Consider the following 26670-nt stretch of genomic DNA (forward strand, 5'->3'; position numbering starts at 1 on the left):
GGAGATTTTGGGGGGGGACCCTGGGGCGGGGGGGGTTGGGGGAGGGGAGGGGCCTCAGCAGGGTACAATGCCATAGAGTCCACCTTCCAAAGCAGCCATTTCCCCCGGGGGAACTGATCTTAATCACCTAGAGACCTGTTGTAATTCTGGAAGCTCTCCAGCCACCACCTGGAGGTTGGCAGCCCTAGGGGAAGGAACAGGGCACCTATCACTGTACGCAAGAGACTCTGCATACTTGCCTGCCAAGGAGCTGAGGAGGTGTCCCAGGGTGTACATATATATATAGAAGTTGGAAGGGGCAAGTTTGTGAATACATGGAAGAACAAACACAGCAGAGAAAGACCATTGGAACAAAAGAGATGCCCCTTAAATCCCAGAAGGAGAAATCTGACACCGTATGAGAGGAAAAGGTGCCAAAAGACAGAGGAGCCTGGGAAATATATATCGAACTCAGACAAAAATAACATGGCTGGGGAGATAGTGGCTCCTAATGAACTTTCCGTAGCAGTCTCTAGGGACAAAAAAAGAGAAGAAGTCTGTCCCATGTTGTGCTAATAAAGAACTGCTTCCACAGAAGCATCCATGGATTTGGGAGGCTGTTGGTTTCTAAAACACGCAGCTTCAAGTGACAATGTGCCAGCCTTGCCCTTAGACGATAGGGTTAGATGTGCTGTATGGGACACTTCGCGCAAAAGGAACAACTAGGAGAAAGCGTGAGAAGATTTTGTGGCAGCGGTGGGGATGATGAGAAAGCCCCAGGCAGGGGTTGGACAAGCTGCCCTGATGTCACAGCAAGGCAGGGCGGGCCAAACTGCAATTAGCTGACCACCTCCATGACCTCCTTTTTCAGTTCAATGCAGTAATGTTTTTTTTTTCAAATAATGCCCACCTTTGGTTTAGATTAGAGACAGCTAACATGCAGCCCAAGAGCTAGGGCTAAGCCGAAAGCAATTTTGCCAGGCTCCATATTGGCAACCCAATTCTTGGTTGCCAGTTCCAGGCTGGTAAATTCCTGGGGATCAGGAGGTGGGGCCTGGGGAAGGCAGGGTTGGGGAGGGGAGGTTATAATGCCATGGAGCCCACCCTCCAAAGTTGCTGTTTTCTCTGGAGGAAGTGATCTCTGTAGTCCAGAGACTACTTGTAATTCTGGGAGATCGCCAGGCCTCATGTGAAGAATGGAAATCCAAACAAAACATCTGTGACAAAAATAACAAAAAGTCAATAAAGATATATATGCAAAATTGTTTAATATAATAATTCTGTAGAAAACTCTCTTCTTATATCGCTCACACGCAATGGGTTTTACACAATGTAAAAAATATATCTGTTTCACAGGATTGCTTTATCTGAGCGTGTAGCAATTACAATTCTTATCCATTTCCACTTCTCATCTCTTGAAGGAAACATCCTGTGTTGACTCTCTGATATCAGAACCCAAGGTCTTCACAATTGTATAAGAAGAGAGTTTTCTATAGAATTATTATAGTAAACAATTTTGCATATATATCTTTATTGACTTTTTGTTATTTTTGTCACGGATGTTTTGTTTGGATTTCCATCTCCTCCTGTGATCTCTCACTTTTGGCTTCAACCTCATGTGAAGAATGACAGCCCTAACTGGGCACAGGCATGTACCCCCACCATCAAACAATCCAAGCACAGCAGGGCTTTGAATCAGCCGATAGGAACTAAAGGCTGGAAGACAGGTGGTTTCGAAGGCTGAAATAGAACTAGATGGTTGAGAGTTAGAGGTAGGCCTGCCCACAGTTGAGATAGATCCAGGTGCTTGAGAGTTAGTGGTGGGGTTGCCCAGAGTTCAAGCCTGCAGCAAGAGGAAGAAGAAGAAGAGGAGGAGGAGGAAATTGGATTTATTCCCCGCTCTTCACTCGGAGTCTCAGAGCGGCTTACAAACTCCTTTCCCTTCCCCACCCCACAACAGACACCCTGTGAAATAGGTGGGTCTGAGAGAGCTCTGACAGAAACTACACTTTTTGAAGAACAGCTCTGACAGAATGATGGCTTGCCCAAGGTCATCCAGCAGCTACGAGTGGAGGAGTGGGGAATTGTTAAGTATGGAACTCAACGCCGTCTTGTAAGTAAACAGTGAATCAGCTTTATTGAAGTAACAGGAACAATCAGAGAACACACGCACAACAGGGGAGCAAAAGGTCCCTTTTAAACTATCCTGGGCTGGTGTAGCCATGCCCTAGAATAGTTAAGGACCAATGATATTACAAAGATAACAACCAATCAGATTCGTTCCCTCCTGAACATTTCTCTGTCTTTTGATTGGGTACTTATATACAACAGCCAATAGATTGTGACAGCTTATAATCCTTACTTTGGCCTCAAGCTTAACATAGCTTTTAATACAGTTAAAGACATAACAATTCCTCCCCCCTAAGGTGGAACAATACCCGAGCAGACATAATCTTTCAAATAGGAGGGGGCACACCTTGTTCTTTGGGACCTGTGAATGGGTTCAGGTTCGGGGGGTGACAAGGTTTCGGGGGCCCTGGTTGACTCACTGTCCAGTGAGCCTGGAGAACTGAAAACTGAGTGATCACCGTCCTGAGTTGAGGATTGCCCAAGCTCAAGGTTGGTAATGGGCTCAGCAACACTCACCTCCTCATCTGGAGGCTTGCCTTCTGGGTTGAGGATCGTGTCAGGTTCAGAGCTGGACTTGAGTCTGGAGTCAGCCCACCGTTGCCTGAGCTGATCTATGTGGCACCGCAGTTTACAGCCATCTGCTAGCTGTGCCACATACATCCGGGAACCCAGAACGTCTGAGATTATGGCGAGAAGCCATAAGTGTCCCTCCCCATAATTACGCGCAAAGACTTTGTCTCCTGTTTTAAAAGTGTGCGGTGTTTCCAGGACCTCAGCTCTAGGGGGTCTGGCCTCTATCAGGTCCGGATGGAGCCTGTCTAGCAGGGTGGTTAGCCTGCGTCCCATCAGGAGCTCTGCTGGCCTCCTCCCTGTAGCGGCACAAGGCGTGATGTGCTGCCTTAGAAGGAATGAGGCTAACTTCTGCCCCAAGTCACCCTGACCCATTTTCTAAAGCACCTCTTTAGTTGTCTGAACCATCCGTTCGGCTTGCCTGTTTGTGGCTGGATGGAATGGTGCAGACGTTACATGCCTGATTAAGTTGTCCCCTAGGAATTTGGCAAACTCTGTAGAGGTAAATTGGGCCACATTGTCGGACACCAACACATCCGGTAACCCGTGGGTTGCAAACATCCGGTGCAATATATTAATCACAGCCATTGACGTCATAGAATGCATTTGTACAACTTCCAACCACTGAGAGAATGTATCTACAATAAAAAAAACATTTGGCCTTGGAAAGGGCCATCAAAATCGACATGTAGTCAAGACCACGGCTTGTACGTACTCTCCCAATGCTGACGGGGAGCCTGAGGAGTGTCTGGCCATGACTGTTGACAAGTCACGCACCTTTTAACCCATTCCTCTATGTCAGCATCAAGTTTGGGCCACCAAACATAGCTCCTTGCAAGAGCTTTCATATGACCTATGCCTGGATAGCAATTGTGGAGTGCCTCCAGAACCCTTTCCCTGAGCTTAGGGGGCACCACCACTCTGTTCCCCCAAAGCAGACAGCCCTTGTGGACGGACAGTTCTGTTTGCCGAGTGCTGTACAGCCAAAACTGTGGCTCCAAATGACCCACCGGCCACCCCCTCCATGCCCAGGTAAGGACTTGGGCAAGAATAGAGTCCTTAGCTGACGCAGCAGCAATGTCCAAGGAGTGGACCAGAGACTGAGGCAGTTCGTCAAGGGCTAAGATGTCGTAGGCAGGAGCAGGATCTGCATCCAGTTGGGGCAAGGGACAATGACTGAGAACATCCGCATGTCCGATGGCCATGCCCGGCCGGTGCTCTAAGTCGTAGTCATAGGCAGATAGGAAAATGGCCCACCACAACATGCGGGGAGACATAATGTTCGGCATTTGCTGGTCCGGCGAGAAAAGTCCCGGCAGCGGCTTATGGTCGGTGACAAGGAGGAACCGGCAGCCATACACAAAGTCATGGAACTTTTTAATTCCCACCACCAAGGCGAGCCCCTTCTTGTCTATCTGGGCATAGTTCTTTTCTGCGGCCGTCAGAGACTGTGAATAATATGCAATGGGTACTTCCCACCCATCAGCCATGACGTGACTCAAAACCACGCCAACCCCATATGGGGAAGCAACGGCGGCCAATACCAACAGTTTGGACACATCATAATGTGTTAACACAGCTTTAGATGATAACAGCTCCTTTACAGATATAAACACTTTTTCATGCTTCGCGCCCCATTCCCATTTTGCCCCCTTGTGCAGCAACCCGTGTAACAGTTCAGCCACGGAGGCCTTGTGGGGTAAAAAAGAGTGATAAAAATTGAGGACCCCAAGGAACGATTGCAGCTCTTTTTTTGAACTGGGGCGGGGCGTGTTCTGAATTGCTGATACCTTATCTGCTGTTGGGTTCATCTATGAGGAACCCCAGAAATTCAATTTGTGACACACCAATATGACACTTGGATTTTTTATCCTTTAGACCAGCTTCTTTGAAGTGACCCAATACCACCCTTAGATGGCTTAACAACTCGACTTTGTTTGCCCCTGCAACCAACACATCATTGAAATACGGGACTTCTCCCGGTAACCCTCTTAGTAGCCCTTCCATGAGCCCTTGGAAGATACCTTGGGTGACGTGGACCCCAAACTGTAACCCGTTTACATGAAAAGCACCCCGGTGCATCATGATAGTTTGTGCTTCAGCCGCTTGTGTGTCCACAGGAAGCTGCTGGTAAGCTTGCACAAGATCTAATTTGGCAAATACCTTTCCACCTCCCAGTGATGCTAGAACATGGCTTATGACGGGCACCAGATAAGAATGCTGTTGCAAAGCCTTATTAATCGTGCATTTATAATCGGCACATATTCGTACAGACCCATCCAACTTAACAAGAGTGACAATAGGAGTTTCCCACTTTGCATACGGCACCAGTTCGAGGATACCTTGTGCAATTAACTTATCTAATTCCGCTTCTATTTGGCCTTCATAGATATCGAAACCTTCCTATATTTTAACCTGATAGGCACCACTGAGGGTCTAGGTCGAAACTCACAGGCAGACCAGTATATTGACCAAGCCCTCCATCAAAAACCTCTGGAAAGTCATCATAAATGCATTCCCCTTTATTCATGCACACTTTGTTTACCCTGGTTATGGCAATACCAAGAGGTTGGAACCAATCCAGGCCCAATAGACTGGCCCGATCATCCTCAGCAATGAGGAGGGACAACAGCACCCTGCAACCCCTGAACTCCACTTCAAAACTGCCCTGGCCAGCCAGTGGAATACGCCGCCCCTGAAAATTGGAGAGGTATGCGGTTGACGGTGTCAGGCAGTGGCGGCTCCTTTGAGGAAACAAACGCTGCCAGGTCTGCAACGAAATGACGGTCACGGCAGATCCGGAGTTGACTTCCATGTCACAGGGAATGCTGTCTAGCCAAATGGTGACCACAATCTTCATGCTTGCTCTGGTGCTCAGGACTGTCAACGGGTAAGTGCAGTAGTCGGTCCGGTGGCAGGCCGTGGCCCTCTCACCATCCGTGGCTCGAACCCGAGGCCCTGCAGCAGGAGACGCTGGTGGCGATTTCTTCTTGGCCTGGCAGACCCTTGTCAAATGGCAGACCCTTGTCCCACAGGTATGGCAGATGAATTCTCGTGCCCAGCAACAGTCTCTCTCATGACTCCCGCCACAACCTGCGCAGGCGCTCCGCAGCGCAGTCTTCAGTGCGGTCCGCTTGTGTCGTGCAGCTTGCATTCGGTGTACGTCATTGGCCTCCTCCTTGGATCCACTGGTCAACTGGTGGTGCACTGACTGGTCCTTCCTGACCTGGGTATAGCGCTGGGAGACCTCTTGCGTTGACCTTTCAGCAGCCTCGGTGGCAACGGCCTCTGCATAGGCCACATCACAGGTGAGTGCCGTCTTAGCAAACAGGTGCTGCTGTAGCCTCTCGTCATGTAAGCCACACATGAGCTGATTGAGGAGAGCTTCTTCCAGGTCAGTGAAGTTGCAGGGCCGGGCGGCCTTCCGCAGGGCGGTGACGTACTCAGCGATGGACTCGGTTGGACCCTGGCTCCGCTTGTAGAATGCATGCCAGCAAGCAACTTGGGACGGCTGAGGCAAGAAATGAACTTTCAGCCGGCTAGTGATGTCTTTCCAGGTCACCGTGCGGATATCAGTTGGGGCAACCAGGGATCGGGTGACATCGAACATGACCTTGCCGCAGGAACTGAGAAGCGTCACCATTTTCCTCACTTCGTCCACGACTTGATTAACCTGTAGATGGAACTCGAACCTGGACAGGTAAGAGTCTCAATCCTCTGTTCCCGGTTCAAACATCTCGAACGCTGGGTTGATGGCCATTGCAGCTGTTGGGGCGACCACAACGGCAAGTGGTGCCTCAGCTGGCTTGATCGGGTGTGTGTCTTTGGTCTCCATCCTGGCATCAGTTCAGCGGGACTGCCTACCCGCTCTTAGCATCTCACCTTCGTCGCCGATTGTTAAGTATGGAACTCAACGCCGTCTCGTAAGTAAACAGTGAATCAGCTTTATTGAAGTAACAGGAACAATCAGAGAACACACGCACAATAGTGGAGCAAAAGCTCCCTTTTACACTATCCCGGGCTGGTGTACCCACGCCCTAGAATAGTTAAGGACCAATGATATTACAAAGATAACAACCAATCAGATTCATTCCCTCCTGAACATTTCTCTGTCTTCTGATTGGGTACTTATATACAACAGCCATTAGAATTATGACAGTTTACAATCCTTACTGTGGCCTCAAGCTTAACATGGCTTTTAATACAGTTAAAGACATAACAGGAATCATACCTGGTTCTCCCAGATTAGAGTCGGTGTACTTGACCACTACACCAAACTGACTCTCTTATGGGGGAAGGTGCTCTTCTTCCCCTCCCCATGCTTTTTCAAGTGCCAAAACCAAGGAAGAACAAGAACCCCTTGTCTCATCATGCTGTGGATCAGGCCCTTGCAAGCCTTTTTAAACTGCCCATTTTAAGCTTAAAAATAGCACCTGGATCCCTGTGGTGGAGATGAGGATACCATCACATCTAGTTTGGCCCTCGGTTAGCAGTCCTGGCCTCCTCACTTTCAGTCTTTGGGAGGCAGTTGAAGATGGCTTTATTTGGGACTGCATTTGACTAACGTAGGCCCCATTCATACGAGGGGTTTTGGTCCAGGAGCGAGACAGAATGGGGGCGGATCAAACGGGAGCGATCCAACGGCAACATCTGGGAATCGTTGCCTGTCTGTCCCCGATCTGTCTCCTCCGTGCGAAAACCCGCTCTAAAAAGAACCACCTACCTGGGTGGTTCATGCAAAGTGGAGCGGCTCAAACCGACCGTGGGATCGGCCGCGCGTCCTTGCAGCGGCACATCCCGGCCTCTGGCTAAAACTGCGCATGCTTGAGCATGTGCAGTTCGGCGGCCTCCCCCTTGCCTCCGACACTTCCTCCCCGGCATGTGATCGTGCCGGGGAGCAATGGCGCGCGGTGCATGGGATCCGTGGGATCCCGCCCGCGCGTATCTTTTTTGATGCGGCTCTCTTTAGCCGCGCTTCGCCTCGTGTTTTCCCTGCCATGTGGCAGGGGCCGTAATTTCTTTTTTAAATATATATATATATATATTGATGTTCCTATTTGTGATTTTAAATTCTGGGCTTTTATGTATTTTTTAAAAATAATTGTTGGTTTATTTACATTGTAAGCCCATCTTCAGTTCCACAATAGATAGATTAACAGATGCTTTCAATGAATTAAATTCACTTGTTGAATGTTGTTTTAAAATATAGCTCTCAAAGCCACAGAATTCTGTCTGAAGGGAGGAACCTTGCCCCCCACCCCCAGTCTCAAGCATCTAGGAAATCAGCAGTTTTTTTCCTCATTGGGGTATAGATTTTATCCTAATGAAAAACAAGCAAACCCCAGATTGCTTTGATTTTGTTCTTTCTTTTCTCCCCCAGACTTGCTTTGTCCCACCATCTTTGCAGTGCCTTCTGGGAAGGCCCAACCACTCTGTTGTCTGAGATTTCTGTTCTTACCCTCGGGTATGATACCACTGGGAAGTGAATGGGTTGCCTCACATGAGGTAACCATAGTAACACATCCTCACTTTCTCCGCCGCTTCTAATGTCAATTTTGTTTTTCTGCTGGCATTAACGAAGGAAGAGCTTCTCTCCCGTGTGCTTTTCCCCCAGCTCAGTAAAACGGAAATGTATTCAAGAGCCAGAAAAGGTTCTTTCTTTGCTCCTCACAATTTGCTCCGAGGTAAATTCTTCCCCCCACCCCAGTCTTGACTAAGCCCAATGGTGCCTAACAGCCTAGCCATTGGAATTTTTAATGGAGGCAGTTTAAGCTCTTTTCTGCCACCTTTTCTTCCATTCCTCTTTAAGGAATAACTTAATTATGAAGGGAGATAAACCAGGGGGGTTGATGTTAAAGAGATTCTGTCAGGTTAAAAATCATAAATGACATTTTTCCCCCAAACCCCTTTCTATTTCTCAAAGGACCTCAAAGAGGCTTAAACCCTTGTCCTCTTTTTATCCACACAGCAAGCCTATGAGGTAGGATAGGCTGGTAAAGTTCACCTAGTAACTGTCAGGGTCTACAGCCAACAACAGAGTACACACTTATCAGAAAGGTTATACTTTATTGCAGACCTATAGAGGAATTAACACAGTCACTGTTAAGAATGGCAACGGTCCTACAAGCATAATGGGATATAGGGTATTCGTATGCACCCCCCCTTTCCATAAGCCAATTAGCCAGGCTCCCAAATGTGGGAGAAGGGTCCCCAGGCCGTTAGAGGCCGCAGCTGGGAACCGAAAGCGCTCCCACGGTTCCAGGCATTCCAGACACTACACCAGCGACCTGCAAGATCATTGATAAGCAAGCTGTACAGAAGCAAAAGTAAAGAAGCAGCATCTGGCTCAAATAGGAAGATAATTAATCCCCCCCCCCAAGGCAGCATAGCTGACAGTAACCTTCCATGGTACAGTGAGAATTTGAACCCAGGTCTTCCCCATTCTGGGTCTGGCACCTTAATCGCTATGACACACTAAGTCCTAGGAGGGTCAAAATTATTCTTAGCAACCCTGATTAAAACAGCAGGCATTATTATTCTGGGTAAGGAACAGCCACAATTTTTAAAAAGATGTGAGGCCGGTATTTGGGCTTCTGTTTGTCCTACTGGGGCAAACAAACAAATCGTACATCAATACCTGTATGAGGACTTGTTTCAAGTGGGTATCCATATAGAAGAGCAAAATTTAAATCAGCAGCACCTTAAAGACCAACGAGGTTTCCAGGTTATAAGCTTTGGAGAGTCCAATCTCCCTTCATCAGATATGTATGGAAACTCAAATGGGGAAAACTGCAACCCCATAGGTTTGGGTCAGAGAAAAGGTGTGTGGGACAGATTTAAACCCCTCCCCAATGCATGGGCAATTTGAAAGGGAAAAAAATACATAAAGTTTTGTCCAGACAACTTGTGCCATTTCATCTGGTTTGGCCCCGAGGCCTTGTGACTTGACTGAGATTGCCTAATGAACTTGTGTCAGCAGTGGGATTTGAACCAGGGAACTTTTCAGTTCGCACTGTTCATCTCTCTGTTCCTCTGCTATTTTTTATTTATTTATCTATTTATTTATTTATTTATTTATTACTTCAATTTATACCCCGCCCTTCTCGCGAGCAGGCCTGCTTATCCAGAGTCCCTGGAAGGCCATTTTAGCAAAGCTTTTCCTTTGCCCTCCAACTATACCCTGGGAGGGACTGAGAGAAGAAAGGAGATTGGATTTATACCCCACCCTTCACTACCCGAAGGAGTCACAGAGCGGCTTACAGTCTCGCTTCTCGGCCTTTTGGCTAAGATCAAGTGTAGTACAGTCTCCTTTCCCCTTCCCCTCCCCCTCCCCACAACAGACACCCTGTGAGCAATGTTCCCTCTAAGCTGTGGAGTCTTGTGAGCAAAAATTCTACTTTGTGAGCTACTGGCATTAAAGTTGTGAGCAGGCGATCTGGCTACTGCATAAATCAGTTCACTCTGGAGCCATCCTTCCTGAGCTAAGACAAATATGTGTGAGCCATAAGCTAAAAACCTGTGAGATAGCTCACACTAACTCAGCTTAGAGGGAACACTGGCTATGAGGTGGGTGGGGCTGAGAGAGCTCTTTGGAGAACTGCCCTTGAGAGAACAGCTCTGAAAGAACTTCTGACTGAGCCAAGGTCACACCAGCAGCTGCATGTGGAGGAGTGGGGAATCAAACCTGGTTCTCCCATATTAGAGTCTGCAGTCCTAAGCACTACACCAAAGGTTTGCCAGCTTTTCAACTAGCTCTTGTAGATGGTATTTGAAAGACCTTTTCTTTCAGTTTGGTGCCAGTTTGGTGTAGTGGTTAAGTGCACGGACTCTAATCTGGGAGAACCGGGTTTGATTCCCCGCTCCTCCACTCGCAGCTGCTGGATGACCTTGGGCAAGCCGTAGTTCTGATAAGAGCTGTTCTTGAAAAGAGCTGTTTCTGTCAAGAGCTCTCTCAGCCCCACCTGCCTCACAGGGTGTTTGTTGTGGAAATCTTCAGGAGCACTGCGAGGCCTGCCTGTTTGCCAGGGCTTTTGAGGGGGTTTAAGGGGGATGAGATTTGGGGCTTGCTGGAGACTTTTGAACTATTCTCATAAGCCACCTCAAGCCAAGAGAAAGGGCAGGATAGAAATGTTTGAATAAAGAACTGCATACAAGAACCAGGGTGGGCCTGCTTCTGTCTGATCAGCTGGCAACCTTATAGCAATAAGGTATTCTTGAACTGGCCGCAATGTGTTAGATCATTAAACGTGAAAAGATATTTATTGCATTACACCGATGACTCCTTGTGCAGAATCGCTCAATAGTTAAGGGCATGTGTTTGTGTTTGTCTGCCTGGGGGCCAATCCGACTTGATAGTTCCTCTTGAAGAAGATGAGTGGGAAGCTGCCTCGCCTCGTACCTTGACTACGTGATGTGCCTGAACTCGGTTGCCGTGACGGTTGAGACAAAATGCCTCCATCCCTTTAGGTCATGCAGCGGCTCCCTTTTAAGTTATTCCATTTCCCATCGGGAAAGACCAGAATGAAAATGGATGAGTTATTTACCTTGGCAAATGCATGTCTGTGCACAGACTCCTGAGCTCCTTGGCCCAAATCTTTATTAATGAGTGCGTTTGGATTTGCAAAGGCCCATCAAGCCCTCATGAACAGGGCAGCAAGCCCTCTCCAAATCACTCTGCGGGCATTAACTAAATGACCGATAGATAACGTGGCTGTACAATGAGCCACGACAGATCAGGACATTGTCAGAACTACACGGAGAACTCACAGAGCATGAGAGTGTACAAATGACTTTAACACTCTTTGAACATCCATTCTTTTACACAGTAAGGGGTTGATATATCCATTAGATGAAAGTGAGGGTGGTATAGTGGATAGAGTGCTGGATTAGGATGGACAAGAGCTGGGTTCGAATCCCCACTCCCTTAGGAAGTTCTTTGGGTTGGTTTCCTAGGACACCCACCTCTCTCAGCTTGACATACCTCACAGGGCCACTGGGAATATAAAATTACCACCGTATCACAAAGGTGCTTTCACAGAGCCGGCATGTGTACAGTCCTCATGACAATAAAATGTTGTGAGGATAAATGCAGAAGGGGAGTACCATATACCCTGCCCTGAGTTCCATTACTTTAAACATTTATTTATTATTTATTTAATTCATTCATACCCCGCCTTTCTCCCCAGAGGGGACCCAAAGCAGAAGAAGAAGAAGAGAAGAGATTGGATTTATACCCTGCCCTTCACTCGGAGTCTCACAGTGGCTTACAGACTCCTTTCCCTTCCCCTCCCCACAACAGACACCCGATGAGGTAGGTGTGGCTGAGAGAGCTCTCACAGAAACTGCTTTCAGGAACACCTCTGACAGAACTATGGCTTGCCAAGGTCATCCAGCAGTTGCAAGTTCTCCCAGATTAGAGTCCATGCACTTAACCACTACACCAAACAGGCAGCTCACATTATTCTCCTCTCCTCCATTCAACCATCACAACAACCCTGTGAGGTAGGCCAGGCTGAGATTGTTTGATTGGCCCAAGATACCCAGAGAGATTCTACGGCACAACTGGGGATTCCAACCTGGGTCTCCCAAACACTAGTCTGACACTCTTAACCACTACACCACACTGCAGAAGAAGAAGAAGAAGAGATTTGATTTATACCCTGCCCTTCACTACCTGAAGGAGTCTCAGAGCAGTTTACAATCTCCTTCCCTTCCCCTCCCCACAACACACCCTGTGAGTTAGGTGGGGCTGAGAGAGTCAGCTCTGAAAGAACTTGTGACTGACCCAGGGTCACAGCAGCAGCTGCATGTGGAGGAGTGAAGAATCAAACATGGTTCTCCCAGATTAGAATCCGCGCTCCAAACTACTACACCAAACTGGCTCTTCAGATTGGGTAACAGGCACTGTGGTAATGGATAGGTTTTTGGCTTAAGCCCAGTTCATCAGGTCAGTTTGCCTGCCGGCACTGTTGGAAGTTGAGCTACCTTTGATCCTTAATGTTGCCGTGCAACTCTAATTAAACCCAAGTCACTTGGTGGCTTGGCTTTCCCTGACCTTTCTCGCTACCGTGATGCCACACTTCTATCAAAACTTTTAAAGCACTAACTCTATGGCAGACTGGAAAACCATTGAGAATATAGGGTTGCACCCTAAATCGCTGGAGGAAGTGTTATGGATGCCGCTGTCATCCCGCCCCAGAAGATCAGGATCTAGTGAGCTTTTACAGGCATCTCTCGGGGCTTGGGACCGACTTAGAACTTAACTGGTTTCTCCATCTTCACCACTGCAGACGTTTCTGGGCCAGAGCTGGTTTTGCCCAGGGGAAGATCCCTCGGCATATCGCTGCTGGAGAAAGCAGGGCCTTACCAGATTTTGTGACATAATGGCTGGGGGCTGCCTACATATTCAACAAGAAATAGAACATAAGTTACAGGGACAGGTATCCTGGTTTGCATATGAACAAGTTAAACACACCCCTCCGCCAGATACGATTTTGCGCCCGTTTGAAGATCTTATGGCAGCTCAGTTCCTACCTAACAGGGGATTGGTGTCGAAAGTGTACTGTCTTCTCAATTCTCAACATAAAGAAGACAAGACTGGATATCAAACAAAATGGCATAGAGATATTGGTCAGGCGCTTACCTCCGAACAGTGGACTGCGATCTGGTCCTCTCCTCTTTGCCGCTCCCGTTCCACCAATATTCAAATGTTAACTTATAAACTTTTATTTCGATGGTACCTGACCCCGCATCAGCTGCATGGCATTAACCCCGCGATCTCGGACAGATGTTGGAAAAATTGTGGGGGCCGTGGCACCTATATTCATTGCTGGTGGGAGTGTCCCGAGGTCCAGGCCTTTTGGAGAGAAGTCAATGCCCAAATACTTTTAATTACAGGTTGCGCCCTCCAACTACAACCCTCCTTCTTCCTTTTGAATCATTGGAGCCATCCTGCCCCCAATGGGCTTATGAAAGAGTTGATAGAATTGTGTCTTGCGGCCGCTAGGAATGTTATTGCATTTCATTGGAAATCTAAGAAGATGCTGCTATTGAGCGACTGGTATCTGAAATTGTGGGACTTCTTTTTACAGGACAAAGTTTCCACTAGCATCCTACGATCTGAAAATCAACCCGTTCCTGACAATCTTCAAGAAAAATAGATGCCCCTCTTAGAAGCATCAGCAGCACATAAAATCGACACCTCCCTGTTTGCCCTGCATAAACACCAGGATTTGCTTTCTTATTTTTAACTATTTTTTAATGTTTAATTAAAAAATATTTTTTAAAAAATGTTGCTCGTCTATTTCCAGTATAGGCCTCTTTGTCCTTGCCTTTAAAAATCCGAGTCTTCTCTGCAACACAAGCCAGATAGGGATAGGGAAAGGTAACTCATCCTCTACCTACATTTTCTACCTGGAGATTAATGGGTTTGCCCCAAGCTGAGAGGAAGCGGACAGATTTCAGCAGCTGCTCTGGGAGAAGACATCCTGTTCTTCTCAGAAGCTGAATTCTCTGTCCATGGTCCTGGCTCCAGAGCACTTTGATGACGGAAATACTACTTCAGCAACTATGCAGGAAAGAAAGGCGACTGAAGATTGGGTGACAGGCACCGTTGTTGCCAAGACTTGTCACAGAATCCCGTCTTGGGTCCATTATTATTAGTGGGAAAAAGGCCTCTTCTGAGCCTCATGGCGCGAGAGCAATTTGTAGCAGAGAACTGAAGAAGGGGGGGGGGGTATTTTGTCATGTTTCCACTTTGACCTTCCAAACTGCCTTTCTTGGAAACAAAAGTACACCCAGGCTCCATTAGATCTGCTTGCACACACTCTGTAGTTAGCCACTGAACTATTCAAGAGGTGTGCGGTGTGCCATTCCTGTGCCCAGTTTGCCATCCATCCATCCGATTCACCTTCCCGATATATCCAGTTTTGATTTGGTGATTTAGATCCTAACCCCTGCCCCCAAACTACACACTTCTGTTTTTACAATTAAGGTATTTATTTGGAAAAAATTATATGTTGTACATCCAGTGACTTGTTAGAGGAAGGTCACAAAGCAAAAACAATACAGTTACTACTTACTTTAGGTTTGCCAACCTCCAGGTGGGGCCTGGAGATCTCCTGGAATGACAACTTAGCTCCAGGCCAGTGTTCCCTCTAAGCTGAGTTAGTGTGAACTAGCTCACAGGTTTTTAGCCTCTGACTCACACGTTTTTGTCTTTGCTCGGGAAAGGACAGCTCCAAAGCAAATGAATGTATGCAGCAGCCAAATTGCTCGCTCACAACTTTAATGCCAGTAGAAGTTTTGCTCACAAGACTCCACAGCTTATTTTTTTTAACATATATTTATTAGGTTTTTAAACATGTGAAATACCCACCACCTAAACACCACAAATACATAGTCAATGCAGTAACATATACATTTCTCACTATTACCGTTAAGAATTTTCACAGGTCTATTCTTCTTTCCAACGTTTCCATATATCTCATCTTAACCATATTTTTGTTTTAAGCCTTTTCTATTACAAGTAATAATTCAAAAAAGCTAATATTTGTTTTCTCTTTCTAGGCAAGTTTTTACATTTTAATCAGTATACATTTTCCCATTTGCTCAAAGACAATATTCTATTGTATCTGCACGTTGCTACCAAGTACATCTGTTTCCTATTCCATCTAACTTAGGAGTTATTATTGTCAAGGTCAAAATGTTTACTTCCTTTGCCAATTGGTTTAATCTTCGACCTTATTGTTTTAACATCTATAAATCCTCAAGCTCATCTGCTTTACCTTTATCTGGTACATTTTGTTTAACAAGACCTATAAGCCTATTGGCTTACCAACCATTTCATTGTTTCTTTTCCCTATTTTCTTACCCTCAACCAAAGCAATTTAAATCATATACTCTTATTTAACACCTAATAACTTTCTCATCCTCTTTCAGTACACCTTTATCCACCCAACAATATATTCCATTAATATTTTCCAACTATAATCATGGTTGTTCACATTTGAGAAATATAATTAATTACTTAGCATATGCTCTTTTCTCAATAACACCTTCACCAACAATTTTTCTTTCCTCAAGCAGTATTAAATTTACTTGCTATTTCATATTATTTAGTCCTGTTTCTTATAAAATAATACTATTTTAAACCTTTTCTTCACATCTAATATGAATAAATTATTACCTCAAAATACACAATATAAATATTGAACATATATATACAAAAGGCAAAATAATAATAATAAATAGATTTCCCATAATACATCAAAGGAAAAGAAACAACCGTAAAATTACTTCATTTGGCTATTTCTAACAAATATATTATTATGACCCCACTTTTCCCTTCAAACACCCTAAAATCCCAAAAAACATTTCATGCTTTAATCACATAACTTAATTTTTCCTCATAAAAATCAATAATTCATGTAATTTGCCATGTAACGTGGTTTATCCCCCTAAAAAACAATAATTCATATAACTTGATTTTTTCCCTTGAAATTAATAGTCTTTTCTTTTTGACAATCCTTTCCAAATGTCTATATTGTTTGTATGTACGTACTTCTTTCTCTACACTCTCCTCTCTCTCTTTCAGCCAAGTTGTTTTCACAAACTTGTGAGTGTTGTTGAATCTTGTCATGCCACACTTCCCCCCCTCCTTTTGTCCTTTTTGCTCCTTTCCCCCCTTTCTTTGTCCTCTTTTTCTTTAAGTAATACAATTTTGTTAAGTCCTTATGGCTAGTGCTTTGCTTACAGTTATTTTGCACATTTGCCATCAATAGGGGTGGGGTCTCAGGTACAATCCTTTCCTGATACGTCTCCTGTTCTTTCCCAATGTTCTATCCATCCCGTTCAAATTTATCTCCATTTTCTATGTCCAAATGCAAGTTCTGTGTTTTTCCAAATATGTTCTCCCACGCTTGTTCCATCCCTTTACGTATCCCTTCACGTATTCCTTCCTCCAATATTTTCCGAAACTGCTCCATCATAAATTCTCCAACTACTACATCCTCATCAATCTCCTCCCCTTCTTTATTCTCTGCAGACGCCATTTTCTTGCTCAGCTACGTAGCTTCTTTTAGTTTGATTCCACTCAAAGGATCCAGTTAATTTACAGTAAAAGCTTAGCACTTCTACCAGAACCATGTAATTCCTCACCAGCAAAGTTATTTTTCCCCAGCAATAAACCTTCAATCCAATATTTGGCCCGTTCCCCCCCCCCCCCCGGCCGCTTCTCCTCTATATTCTGGGCACTTACACTGGGGTTAAAGAAAAGTTCTGTATCTTGTAATAGACTTGTAACAGACTCGCACTCACTTTGAATTCATTGCATTCTTCATGTTACTGCTTGTATATCCATATAATTAAAAAAAACACGGCTGGCCACGACTAGTGCAAAACATGGCATCCATGTCTGCTTCCCTTCTCCGCTCCTGCTTCAGGGCAAATACGGTAGCACCCATGCATTTGCCGTATGCACGAGTGGTCGCATCAAGCGCCCTGCCACCCTACCTCCCCTCAGGAGGTTGGGCGGGGCCACCCCGTAGTCCCGGGAGTCACCAAAAAAAGCCGAGAGGGAGCGGGCGGTTCGGAGCATTCCGATTCTCCAGCGGCGGGCCAGCCCTGATCCCGAGGCCCACTTTTCAGCTTCCCCCCTTCCTCAAAAAACACCCTTTCTCATGGCACATCTACTCCATGGACTTAAGCTGTTTTGACATGTGTTCCCTTTCCACAGGGCAGCCTGGGAAATGTAATTCTGTGAGAGGGACTGCTAACAGACATTTCTCACCATTCTTTCTGAACTACAATTCCCAGAATTCTCCGAGGGAAGCCATGATAGTATAAAGCCAATATACATTTGGTATATAGGGACGCACATGGAGCGGTGAGGGAGGTAGGGGACCCCCGCCTAGCCAGCCAGATCAGCCGAATCAACCCTGGCAATCAATGGGGTGACAGATGTCGCAGCCAGATCGCCCTCACATCCAAAAAATATGGAACGCTTCACGAATTTGCATGTCATCCTTGCGCAGGGGCCATGCTAATGTTCTCTGTATCGTTCCAATTTTAGTATATGTGCTGCCGAAGTGAGCACAAAAGATTCTTCTGTACAAAGGGGGCTAAGCGGATTCCCCCTGCCATCAAGGTGTATAATGTGAAGGTGGTCTCCCAAATTTTATATGGCGCAGAAATCTGGATTGCTGGCGTGGATGAGAAATTGGATTCCCAGTTAAACGCCTTCCTTAGGAGAATTACTGGAACTCCACAGTGTGTTGCTGGGACTGTCCTTCGTATGGAATTGGTTCAATCTTCGTTCGAAGCACGTGCTTGGAAAAGGGCATTCAAGTTGAGATTTAAGCTATCTGACCCAAGTCATCACCCCCAGGCCGGTTTCCTTCGTCTCATCCTAAAGGACACGACATCCAGCCCTTGGTTGTCCCTTCTTGCGGGTAAACTCAAGACATTGGGAGTTCCGATTTCCTCACCTACTGAAGAGCAGTTGCCCTCCCAGCTTGAGGAAACCTTGAAGAAACTCAAACAGTTGGATTGGGCTAGCACCGTGGCCAGGGCCAGACGCACCTGTTCTCCTTTGGCTCTGGGGTTGCCCCCTCCAGAGAGATTTCTGGATTTTCATTCATCGCTACCAATTCCATCCCACCGCCGTGCCTTTATGCTAGCCCGCTTAAATGCATTTCCAACAATGGTAACGCTGGGCAGATTTGGAGGTTTACCTTACTCAGATCACCTTTGTCTGTGCAACTCTGGCGAAATTGAAACTTTAGACCATCTGATGTTTCGCTGTCCCCATTGGACTCAAGATAGAGGGATATATATCATTCCTATTCTTACGAAGATCAATCTTCCCTTGCAACCTTGGGTGCTTTCAGTATTGCTATCTGATTCAAATGCTGATGGACTGATAACAGCTAACTTGGCGCGGTTCCTGGCTAAGGTTGCCGCTCTCAAGAAACACTGAAAGCTTTATCATCTTTGCAAACACCTACACCGATTTTTAATCTTCGGAGGATTTTAGTTAGTTGGCTCCGCCCCAAGTGTAGTTAGGTCTTTTTTTATTCACTGGGCTATGCCTGGGTTTTATATGTTTACTGATTGTGACTATGTACTTGTCATATTTTATGTCAATTTTATGTACCTATTTTACCCCTTTTGCATTCTCTTTTGGTCAGGACTTCGGTCATATAGACCCATAATAATAAATTGAAAAATAAATAAATTGTAATATAGGTAGGCTTCCATTGGTGGATTGAGCAACTATCTGCCTCACAGATGAATTCTCAGGCTGGACAAGGGAGTTTTGTTTCTCAAAAGCTTATACAAGGAAAACCTTGTTGGTCCCTAAGGTGCTCCTGGATTCAAGTCTAACTGTTCTACTACAGACCAACAGAGCTATACTCAGTTTGGTGTAGTGGTTAGGAGTGCAGACTCTAATCTGGGAGAACCAGGTTTGATTTCCCACTCCACCTCCACATGCAGCTGCTGGTGTGAACATGGGTTAGTCACAAGTTCTCTCAGAGCTGTTCTCTCAAGAGCAGTTCTCTCAGAAGTCTCTCAGCCCCACCTACCTCACAGGGTTTCTGTGGTGGGGAGCAGAAGGGAAAGAAGATTGTTAGTGTTAGATCGCCGCTAACAAAGATCCGGAGAGTGATTTCAACAATAGTGATCAGCTTTATTGTACGTACGAACAAGCGCTTGAAAGAAGTCATAACCAGAACAGTTTAACATGGGGAGCTAGGCTCCTTTTAAACATTCCCAGGCTAATGTAGCCACGCCTATTTACAATAAACAACCAATGAGGTTGTGCAGATAACGTCCAATGAGAGTTCTTCCCTCGCAAGGAATTGGTCCAGTTCTGATTGGTCGCTGTTGTGGAGCGACCAATAGTAAGTTAGCTCGGAGGAGCCTTCCTCTGGCTCGAGCTTATCATGGAGAGTTAATGTGGCGATTCATGTTAGCCTTTTCGAATACACCACAGTTAGCCGCTCTGAGACTCCTTTGGGTAGTGAAGGGTGTGGTATAAACCCAATCTCCTCCTCCTCCTCCTCCTCCTCCTCCTCCTCTTCTGTCTGCCTCACACTGACTACATCTCACATTTGCAGTCACAAACAGTTTGCAGAGGAAGGGGAGGCCTTCTGGGGAGCAGTACTCCTCGTGAGAAATCAACCAAATAAGTTTTAAAAAATAATGCAATCATGTATATTTCCAAAGTCACACAGAATAAAACAAAAGTGAAGCTTTATTCCGAATCTGAGGATTAAAGTATTCCAGGGTGACCAGCCCCCCATACCCAAATCAGAATCTCTGTAGAGGAAATCCAGCTTAAAGGCCAACCAATTGTGCAAACCATCTGCCTTTTGCCTTTCGCTAATGCTACTTTCATTGTTTCCATAAGCCACTAAGCAGATTTTTAGCGAGATGAAACCGTTAGGCTGGGAATTCCAGCCTTTGGCCCAGCCAAGCTGTCTGAGTACCAGTTTTTCAGAGAGCAACTGTATGATTCTGTCTCACTTTGAATCATTAGGGGAGGTCTAACACATCTACTCATTTAAAAGATTTATACACCCGCCTTTCTCCTAGGCTTGCCAACTCTGGTTTGGAAAATTCTGGAGATTTGGGGAGGGTGCCAAGAGAGGGTGGAGTTTGGGGAGGGAAGGGAGCTCGTCAAAGATGTGATTCCATACAGTCTGCCCCCCAAAAGCTGTCATTTCCTCCAGGGGAACAGCCACAAATAACAGTATAAAGTGAAAAATCAGCTTATAAAACTACAGAAAGTTAATAAGCACAAGTCGGCTCCCAGCATTAACAACCTTCAGGCTGACTCTTATGTTCCCTCAAACGAGAACAAGAAGGAGGAGGAGGAGATGGGATTTATACCCCACCCTTCACTAGGAGTCTCAGTGCGGCTTACAAACCCTTCCCTCTCCCCACAACAGACACCCTGTGAGGTAGGTGGGGCTGAGAGAGCTTTGACAGAAACTGCTCTTTTCAAGGACAGCTCTGACAGAACTATGGCTTACCCAAGGTCATCCAGCAGCTGCAAGTGGAGGAGTGGGGAATCACACCCAGTTCTCCCAGATTAGAGTCCGCGCACTTAACCACTACACCAAACTGGCTTGCATGTTATAAGATTAGCTGCTTGTCTTTCGTCTTCCTGAAGAAAATTCCTCAGAAAGCTTTATTCTGGCCAGAAGGCAATAATTTTCTTGATGTGAGTTACGTCATGGATTCATATGGGAAAGGTCGTCCTTGAAATGTGTATAGGGTTGCTGGGTCCCTCCGGGCAGCTGGTGGGGAATGGGGAGAGGGCTTAACAGGAGCAGGAGCAGGAGTCTCACCCGATGTTTCAGCGACGTGCCCACATGACTTCCAATGTGACCCAAAAGTGACATAGGCAAGTTGGGGACATTGGGGCAACACTCTGGTTTTGGGGCAAAAACTCTATGGTAGAGTGTTTGTCCAAAAAAAACAGAGCACCACCCCAGAATGCCTATGTCACTTCCAGGTCACGTTGAAGTCACGTAGGCACATTTCTGAAACATCGGGTGTTCCTCCCTTTTTTTTGTGGTAAGTCCCCCCTCCAGCCAGTTGATCGGCAGCGGAGAGATGGGCCCTGGGAGCAGGTGACCCCTGCCCCAAACCCGGGGGTCTGGCATCCCTAAGTGTGCAGGCCTGAGATCCCGAAGTTCTTAAAAGGTACCTTATAGATTTGAATGCTCCATCACCTAGAAAGGTTTTGAGAATTATGGCTTGCCAGGTCAGTTACCTATCTTTATTTCTGTCCTACTGTTGCCTTGGTGTGACTAGATCACTTGGAACACCAGTGGGGCAATTCTAAGCAGAGTCACACCCTTCTAAGTCCATTGATGTAGAGAGTAGCCGCATTGGTCAGCGGTAGGAGAGCATCTTAGAGACCAACAAGATTTTCGGGGCATGAGATTTCAAGGGTCAAAGCTCCTTTCGTCAGACTCTTTCTTTGACTTTCAAAAGCTCATACTGCCAAAATCTCTAAGGTGCAACTGCACTCATATCTTGCTCTCCTGCAGCAGACCAACACAGCCACTCTCTGAGATGATCTGCTTAGGATCACACCGGAGAGCCCCTTTCAAACAGCCTTTGTATTCCATTTTAGTCGCTGGTTGCTAATGGCATTTTTTTTTGGTCATTTCAGACAGACCCATTTTAGTAACCAGCTGCTAGCAGAATTTATTCACCTGTTCATTAAAAAAAAAACCCTTGCATCCAGTTAGTTGTAAAGTACTGGGTTCGCCACATAGAAGACTCAGACAACGACATGCGTTCACACACGTCTATTGTACTTTACACAGGAACTGCAAAACGGCCCTGCAAGGCCAACTATATACATACCCACCCAACACATACCTAGTCCCGTTGGAGGGTTTGAATTTCCTGCCAAAGTGGCTATTGGTGAATGCTGGGGGAACTAGAATCCTAGAGGAGCTAAGCTCCTTACTGTAGCTGCGGACCCCTGATGGCGGTCCACGTACATAACATTAGCAAAGCGTGGTTGAGCCATTTTTAAGGGAAATGGCTTTCTCTTGTTATCACCTCTTTGTCGCGTGTCTGAATCACTGTGGTGGTGCTGTTTAAAATGTCTGTGGCACTTCCTACAATGCCACTTCCCCCCCACTCTTTTTAGCAGTGCACTCTTCCTTGAACTTTTTTTTTGAATGTTCTAAGTTGAGTGCTATAGTGATAAACCAGTATAGCATGATATGGCACTCGACTTAGAATGTTTAGAAAAAAGTCCGAGGACGAGCACGTTGTGAAAAGGAGGGGGCACTATTTGAACTGACCCTGGAACTTCAGTGATGGCTCATTAACGAAAGGAAATCAATGTATGAAAAACCCATCCCTGTATTACTTTACTCAGAAGAAGGGATAGAGTTTATATCCCACCCTTCACTACCCGAAGGAGTCTCAGAGCAACTTACAGTCTCCTTTCCCTTCCCCTCCCCACAGCATACACCTTGTGAGGTAGGTGGGGCTGAGAGAGCTCTTTTGAGAACTGCCCTTGAGAGAATTTGTGACTGACCCAAGGTCACACCAGCAGCTGCATGTTTAGGAGTGGGGAATCAAACTTGGTTCTCCCAGATTAGAGTCCGCGCTCCTAACCACTACATCAAACTGGGTCAACAACAGATAACATCCATTTTAGAACACTAACATGAAAGGGGTCAAAGTCTCTCTCATATTTCTGGGGACACATACAGTCAGGGACTGACTCTGTACTCTCACTTTCTCCCCCAGCCGGCCTCTCCTTAACTTTTCGCGACTGATTCTAAGAATGCCTTTTGCTTCTAATTTAAAAACCTGTTAATGCAGTGTGGGAAACAGCTATTTTTAATATAGGTGAAAGTCGCAAGAATGTAGACATGTAACACAAAATGAGTTGCTGGGTACAGCAAACTGATATGGGGGGGCGTGATTGCTTGCGGGGAGGGGCATACAGACTGGAAAGATCCTGGTAGTATGGGGATCAGAAAAATCATACCCGCAGTAATCAAAATAAACATTCCTATGTTTGCATTACATTAATTACATTAGTTAAGATTAGATACATATTGTAACTGTAAACGTAAACTATTATGATAGTTAAAATTTGTTAAAATACACCCTATTCTTCTGTCTAATTCAACGAGCCTGAGCAACAATCTCCTACTTTATGAATTAATATGAATTGCTTCATTCTTGTAACAGTCACGCACAAGTCCATATTATACAACATTGTTCCAATATAAATAGTGTTTTGATATATGGGAATTAACATTTGTGGTAGCACCATGACTACATTGTGAAAGAAAACGGTAAAGGTAAAGTTTCCCTTGCTTGAAAGCCAGTCGAATCCGACTCTAGGGTTGCAGTGCTCATCTCCATTTCAAAGCCGAAGAGCCAGCGCTGTCCGTAGACATTTCCGTGGTCATATGGCCAGCATTACTAAACACCAAGGCACACGGAATGCTGTTACCTTCCCACCGAAGTGGTACCTATTTATCTACTTGCAATTTCTTGCTTTCAAACTGCTAGGTTGGCAGGAGCTGGAACTAGAGACGGGAGCTCACTCCATCATGCAGCACACTCGGGTCTCGAACTGCTGAACTACCAACCTTCCACAGCCTGCAGTTCAGCGTCTTAACCACTTGAGCCACCGCAGCTCCACATATCGCGAAAGAAGCCTCCTATAATTTAAAACTCTACTTCTGTTTGATTACTTGGGTGGTAGTATATTATTATTTACTTTGTTTGAAATATCTAGATCCTGGGTTGTTTTTCCTGATGTCCAGGAACAAAGCTGCTTTAAAAATGTTATGTAGTCGAGCAGACCTTCAGTCCCTAAAACAATAGCCACCGCGGATCCTAGTGTGCACCAATAAGGTAGCCTGGATCCTGATATAGACCTATCATAGACTGGGTCTTGTAAATACAGCCTATCACTGGAATTGGGTGTGTGTTGGGTGTGAGTGTGTTCGCGCATATAAGCCAGCCTCAGACCGGCCAGTGTATCCTTAGTTTTGATGTAATCAATAAACTTGAGCTGATTTCACTATGCTACACCTGGAACACCACTACATTTTAAAAAGACAATTGCGAACTGTCTTAACAGTTTATAAAAGGAAATGGTTAAAGTAAATTATTATTTTTCTTAAAGATAATAAAGTTACTATCAAATAGTCAGAATGGCAGCCATAAAAACGGTGCGTAGAGTTTTAAAACCAAGGATAAATCTATAAAATTGGGGGGGGGGGATAACAGCTTGCAACCTAAACCAGTCCGAGGATGCAAGGTCAAGCTAAAACAAAACCAAAAATAAATAAATAAAAATTTAAAAATCAGCAAACAGAAGACCAGCCAACTCAAACAAAAAACGTCAAGGAAAAAAATAAGGTTTTCACCTGGCATCTATTTTATTGATTGATTGATTGATTGATTGATTTTATTCACCTGGCATCTATTTTATTGATTGATGATTTGATTTGTACCCCGCCCTCCCCGAAAACAGGCTCAGGGTGGCTTACATTGGTTGGTACATAAATATCCATTAAAATTCATATAAAACATTTGAACAATTCAGTTACCAATAAACTCATAAAATCCTAAAAATATAAAGTGCTGGACATATTACATTAAATACTTCAGATGGCGTACTGAAGAGTGCATACAGACAGCAGTTTTCAGCTCAGAGCTCTTTCTGAGTCACGTGGCAGCACAGGCTGGTTGTCAAAATTAAGGGTCAGGACCTATAGCTACGATTGTTGGTAGTAGTAGTAGTGAGGGTGGCTCCTTAGTTGAAAGCCTGGTGGAAGAGCTCCGTCTTGCAGGCCCTGCGAAACTGTTATCTAGAACGGCTACCAAGTTTCATAGCCTCACAGTTTCAGTTACAACATACTGAGACTGTTTCTATTTCTCCCTTTTAAAATCAAGCATGTGAGGTTTTATCTCCACGTCCTTTTCCATTTCCTTGGATCAAACCATTCACATCTATTAATTTTTGAAAACATCTGCATTCGCACACCATAGCAATCTGGAATTAAGCCACGACTGGGCATGTGTGCAGCTTGTTGCTATGCTGCTGCTCTCCCCTTGCTCCACCCACCTTCCTCTTTCTCACGCACGGCTCTTGATCAAGCTCCAACTCACCAAGAAATCCAAGTGCAGTTGCCTTCCCAAACTGGAGTTTCGTCCCCAAATCTCAGATTCTAAAGTTGGATTTGACCAAAGAGAAGAAGAAGAAATTAAATCAGCAGAACAAACAAGCTGTGTTCGTGCTTGATATCAGTTGTGGTGTCTGTACACTTTCATATATATATATACAGATATCTGGGTAGAGAATTTATTTTTTAAAAGTGGTGCCACCACTGAGAATGTCCTGACTCCAGTCATCATCTACCTCATCTTGGAAGGCAAGGGCATCCCTTTCAGAAGCTCTCAATAGATAGGCTAGTGAATATGGGGAGGAGAATTCTATCACTGGTGCCTGTGGGCCACTTAGGGTTGCCAGGTCTGGGTTGGAAAATACCTGGAGACTTTGGGGGTGGATCCAGGAGAGGGCGGGATTTGGGGAAGGGAGGGGCCTCAGCATGGTACAATGCCATGGAGTCCATCCTCCAAAGCAGCCATTTTCTCCAGGGGTGCTGATCTCTGTCAGCTGGAGATCAGTTGTAAAAGTGGGAGATCCCCAGGTTCCACCTGGAGGATGGAAACTCTAGGGCCACTGAACCATCCGAACCATCACTCAGTCTCCAAAGACCCAATGGACCTGAAGTGCCTGAAGTTCCCCACTGCTGACCATAGATGGCATGGTATTTCCAGAAGTGAGAAGCTGCCGTTGTTCCTCTCTGGAAGTTCTCAGAAACAACCATTCCTAATCTCGCACAGAGAGCTGGACATATTTCTCATATTCACCACCGTCATCTCTTCGTCAGCCCTGAGAGAGAGAACCGTCCGCTGCTCACACAAATCTCCTTGCTTCTCCAAAGCCAGCTGAGGAAATCCTCCAAACCCTGCAAAGTCTGTCATGTGACTGGCCTGCAACCTTTTCACCCACAATTCTGGGATCTCATAGGCAGGGTCATGGGCAGACTGGGTGGGCAGAACTCTCTGCCAAGGAGGAGGTGATTGCTGAGGAGCATATGTGTTCTAGAATTTCTGCCTTGGATCGGAGCCATCCCGATGAACCAAACCCAGGATCAGCCACAGACTGAAACTTCTGGGAGTTATCAGGGATCTTGGCTGACTTGGGCCTATGCATGAAATGATCCAGGTGCTGTATGCACGCTACTCCCACACATACATTTAAAAGAAAACAACAGCTCTGGGACGGGACCAAAGTGAACGGGCAAGCTTAAAGCTCTGGTTGTATGCAAAAGAATAGTCAATGCTCCTTTCAGAGAGTTTCTACAGGAAGCTCATGTTTTTAAAATAATCTCTTTAGAGCTTTTAATTAGTGTGACGTTT

This window comes from Gekko japonicus, unplaced genomic scaffold (genome assembly GCF_001447785.1).
Source record: "Gekko japonicus isolate JY-2015 unplaced genomic scaffold, Gekko_japonicus_V1.1 scaffold2618, whole genome shotgun sequence".
NCBI lineage: Eukaryota > Metazoa > Chordata > Lepidosauria > Squamata > Gekkonidae > Gekko > Gekko japonicus.